Below are 5,392 nucleotides of genomic sequence, written 5' to 3'. Positions count from 1 at the left end.
AGTATTCCAATTCCAAATATGAACCAAATCACAGTTCCACATTCTGGAAATACAGTATCGTTAACAATAAACTGATAAGTGCATAACAGTAGAGTCTGGATGGCACAGTAAGAGAACATAACCACAGCATAGTTTAAAGATTTTATTCTACGCACTATGATAGTCGTCAACGAGGTGAAAAACCATAACCAACAGCTAGTAACGACCAACAATTCGAGATTGTGCATCCAATTTACTGTCCAATCGTCCAAAAAAAAAGATGGACAACTAATTAGGATGATCCCAACAATGGCTAACGGGATGGCTATTACGTCAATAAAATGTATTTTTCTCGCAGAATGAAGAAAGCTAGAATTACAGTGAATATAATTTCTGTCTTTGTAAGAACTGTAACATCGCTTAGTGGCAAGAAGTTTAACGAATTATACAAGAACAATATACCTATCGTTCCAGTGATTCCTCGGATGAAAATTATTAAATACTGGAACAGAATATTCGGTAAGAAAGAGTGACGGCTATGTAAAATAATTGGTACACAGAAAGCAGCCATGTATATTCCACGGTAAATCAAAATAACCTGTCTGGAGACACCTGGAGTAAGTTTAACCAGCATTAATTGAATACATTGAGCAATACACTGAAATACAGTTAGAATAATTCCAATACCAGGAAATTTGATTTTCTGAAAGGGAGATCCAAATGTCTTTGACACTTCAAAGGAAGTGTTTCCTCTTTCCGTATTCCTGTTTTTCATATTCTTTCTTATTTATAGTGAACTTTGTTCGGACAATCTAGAATAAGATAGAAAAAACAAAAAATCTGTAAGCTATTAACATATGTTCAAAAAACATGTAGTAGAAAAATTCAAAATTCATTAAAAAACTGAACACTTATTTCTGACAATAATAAATCAAATTATTATTTAGTTATTGTTGATAACTCACTAACCATTACAGTTTACACAGAAAATATTACAGTTTTATTTCAATCTTAAAACCATGAATACTCTTTGTTTGGTTCAGAAATACAACTTACGTCTTTATAAAATAAGAATACTCGTCCAGAAGAAAGTCATGTTGCCGTCCCTGGTTATCAATTATCCTGTTATCACAAATGATTTTCTAGATCAGAGACGTACAACAATTTTTCCCATGTATTAGATATAAAGAGTTCTAACTGTATTTATTTTCATTATTCCTCAAAAGACCCTTGTTTTTAACTACTTTTCTTTTATTTTATATTAGTGCATAATACGGTGGAAATTGTGTTGTCTTTTAGTGTATAATACTGTGGATATTTGTTTATGTTATAGTATATGGTACTGCGAATATTTTGTGATATTTTTGTGTGTACTGTGGATATGTTATCACACTTAATGTATGGTACAGAGGATATTTTGTTACATTTTAGAGTATGTTACTATGCATATTTTATTATACTTTTATGTATGATACGATGTATATTTTAGAATATGATAGTGTATTTTACTATGGATATTCTGTCATACTTAACTGTATGTACTGTGGATTTTTGTTATATTTTAGTGTATTTTACTATGGATATTCTGTCACTCTTTACTGTATGTACTGTGGATTTTTGTAATATTTTAGTGTATGGTACTGTGAACATTCTGTTTTATTTTAATGTATGGTACTGTAGATATTTTGTTATATTTTAGTGTATGGTACTGTGAACATTCTGTTTTATTTTAATGTATATGGTACTGTGGATATTTTGTTATATTTTAATGTATGGAACTGTGTATATTTTGATATATTTTAGTGCATTGTACTATGGATTGTCTGTTATACTTTACTGTATGTACTGTGGATTTTTGTTATATTTTAGTGTATGGTACTGTGAATATTTTGTTTTATTTTAATGTATGGTACTGTGGATATTTTGTCGTATTTTAATATATGGTACTCTATATATTTTAGAATATTATACAGTGGATATTTTGTTATATTTTAACGTATTGTACTGTGGATATATTCTTTATTTTAGTGTGTGGTACTGTGGATATTTTGCTATATTTTAGTGTATGGTATTGTGGATATTTTCTTATATTTTGTTGTGTGGTACTGTGGATAAGTTATTTATCGATCTGTGTCTTTGTTTCTTCACAACATGATTATCTCCATTTGGAAGAGAATTACATCTAAAAACCTCCGTTTATCAGTGGATATAAATTTTCTAATCTGTGATAAGTTGGTTCTTAAATAAATTAACTGATATTTATGGTCACTGGTTCTTTGAGGCCATAAACCAGAAATTGTGAAAACAATATCCACACAGACAGTTTTACTTGTATAGCGTATATATGTTTAAAACTGAGATGTAGTTAGATTTTCTGACCTTTGTCTCCACGATTTTGTGTGTTACATTACACTCGATATTTTTAATCGTTTATCATTCTGTTTGCATTTTGATAACTTCTTTATGTGTTAATTTATGTTTATATCTAAAGAATTCTGTCACACAAACTTTTATCTATACCACACTAATCTCATAGTAAATAAACATATTTCAGTACCAAACCAAGTATAAACTGGATTAGAATAAATCCTTCAGATTACTATGTCTGATTTTAAACAGATTCCTTGGAGACAAAATGAAAGTTACTTACCGAAAGCAGTAAAAGAATCTTTCCAGTAAAACTTCAAACATCAAACGTAAAGACTCTTGTCTTTACATCAAAACTTGAACCTTTCAAATAATAAACGTAAAATGATGTGATTTCGTTTGAAGTTATATAACAATACCTAGACTGTCTTCTTAATAAAAATGTAAAATGGCATGTGTTTGAGAGTAAACCGTATAAATACAATCCGGTTAAGACTGTAAAACATCTGTACAGCATATTCTCATAGTAGTGGCATCTGTTGAGCAAAACTTGAATGAAGTGAAAAAGGTGTAAATCTTTTATATAGAAAACAAAATGAACTAAATGTTACACTTCAACTACATAACTTTAAAAGTTAAAGCTACGAATATTTCAAGAAAGGCTTTTAATAATTGGAAATTGGATATTAAAATATTTTTGTACTCTTATGCGGAAATGAGTTGGTGACTCAGCTATTTGGAGTGCACCAACTGTCCATTGGTTACTACAAACAAAGGTCATGTTCTCTTCATCACTTGGTCATTGTCGTGTGGCTTTGAAACTTATGAAAACCCAGGGAAAAGAAAATATGATCCGAAAGCAGTTCACAAAATATTATATACACATATACATCTCGGAAAAACAACCAAATTCGTATGTGTTACATCTACGTCTACTAATACTGGACCAATCATCAATTCTGTAATGCAATGTCTCATTCAGGTAATAAAAAATAGGATGGATCCAAGAAACCTGCACAACCAATATCTCTATAATCATCTACAAAGTGTACTTAGAATTGGCAGTAGATGTTGATGACTGGCTTCCTTCCCTCTGGTCTTGCATTACTAAATTATGTATGGATAGCGTGTAGCTTTGTGCGAAATTCAAATACAAACTACACGATAACATTAAAAAACACCCATCTGAAAACTGCATTCTGATGAAAATTTGCAAATTTTAAGTTTTGTTTTTGTCACGTGATGTGACGTGTCAAGTAATGTACACATGCACGTGAAAGTGCAAGTTTGAATTTTTTACACTTATGTGGAACATGTGTAAAGACTGCAGGCAAATACAGGTACATTTAGGTCTTCAAGTCAAGGTTGTTAAGATAAAATATTATTTTTCTAATGGTTAATATTTTATATAATAATATAAACCTGATACAGGTACTTACTGTTAACTTGTTTTCATTTTATAAGTCACAGCTGCTTGCCTGATGCTTTCTTTGCAACTTTAACATAAGTAGTTAACACCACAGTACAGACTCATAGTTTTAAGGAAATGAAGGATTTATAAAAACTTTACCTCAGTTTGTAAGACCGAGGATTGAGTCCCACCAAGTAGAGGAAAAATGGATAAAAACAAATCTGTAATTAGTAGTTGATTAACAATAAGAATATTAAAGTTATTATTAAATAATTAGAATTTGTTTATCATAAAGACTACAGACAATAATAATACATAAGTTTGAATGAAATAAATAACAAATTGAGGGAGAAAAAATATCACAATATTGTAGTGACCTCTATTGAGCATATATTATCTAAAATAAGTCATGAAAAGCTGTACATGGGTTAAAGTTTCAAGAGAAATGGTGACATGAACATATGTATTTATCTGAAGCTTAGTTATACAGCTGCTGTCTGTTGTAGAAACACAAGTGTGAGGAAAACGTTTTAATAGACTTTCGTCTTCTGTTTTGAGATCATTCTTGAAGACGAGAAACACACTTGAAATAAAAATGTATCTCAAGACGGCTGGTATGGGTATTAAACCTTTTATTAAAATAAAGTAGAGGACAACGTTTCGCCTTTCATTCACACAGAAACAAAACATAATACTATATTTTGTTGCAATATTTAATAATTTTCATCAGAGGAAGTATCGGAGCGATAGGTATATTGTTCTTGTATAATTTCTTAAACTTCTTGCCACTAAGCGATGTTACAGTCCTTAGAAAGACAGAAATTATATTCACTGTATTTCTAACTTTCTTCATTGTGCGAGAAAAAATACATTTTATTGATGTCATAGCCAACATGTCAGCCATTGTTGGGGTCTTCACAAATGTACCAACCGGGATGATCAGTAATATGTAAAGACAATATTTTACCTTTTCAAAGTTTCATTAAACAATTCTAACTATATAAACAACCATTATTTGTAGCTGGAAGTATATTCCAGGAAGAAACAAACAAAAGAAAGACACTTTTTAAAGTTATTTGGGCTTCTTTTGTGTTCCATCCAGATGTATGTCCATTGAAATTTTACATCCAAAACAAAATATTGACCGTCACATTATAATGCCCCCACGTCTAAAATGGCGACCATGTTTGATATGACGGGGATTCGAAACCGCGACTTTTAGCTTACAAGTCGAGTGCCTTATCCATCTGGTCATGCCGGGCTTGAAAAAAAGGCCTACCAAGCACAAGATTATTTAAACAAAAAATAACCTGTTCAATTTAATAGACAGTAATTTTAACGGACTCTGAATGCATAAATGATATAAAATACGACCATTTAACAATGGACAACAAATGTTATTAAAATAGAAATCTTTTTTAGCTTGAACTGAATAGTACAAGGAAAGTAATTATGAATTTCAAAGAAAACATAAATTTATAAAAAACACAAATAAAGTACTTATTTGATAGAAGGAAATAAAACCCTTTTGAAAAAACAAAATATGAAAAACATTAATTTTATATTCATGATGAAGAAAACTATTTAGTCAAACATTATAACAATAAGTAAATCAATAAAACCCAGAACTGAATT

At 30.2% G+C, this 5,392-nt stretch overlaps 1 long non-coding RNA gene across 1 annotated transcript; it reads right to left on the bottom strand.

The window, feature by feature from the left end:
- Positions 1-336: 336 nt before the first annotated feature.
- On the bottom strand, positions 337-2,775 carry LOC143248255 (uncharacterized). The gene is made up of 3 exons (XR_013026846.1): positions 2,630-2,775; positions 1,036-1,101; positions 337-791 (listed from the first exon to the last, which is right to left on the bottom strand). It is a non-coding gene; the product is annotated as an uncharacterized LOC143248255 (long non-coding RNA).
- Between the last annotated feature and the right edge of the window lie 2,617 nt (positions 2,776-5,392).

Source organism: Tachypleus tridentatus, chromosome 4 (assembly GCF_004210375.1).
Source record: "Tachypleus tridentatus isolate NWPU-2018 chromosome 4, ASM421037v1, whole genome shotgun sequence".
Lineage (NCBI taxonomy): Eukaryota > Metazoa > Arthropoda > Merostomata > Xiphosura > Limulidae > Tachypleus > Tachypleus tridentatus.
Note: the sequence above shows the minus strand (reverse complement) of the source record. Positions and strands in the feature narration are given on the sequence as shown.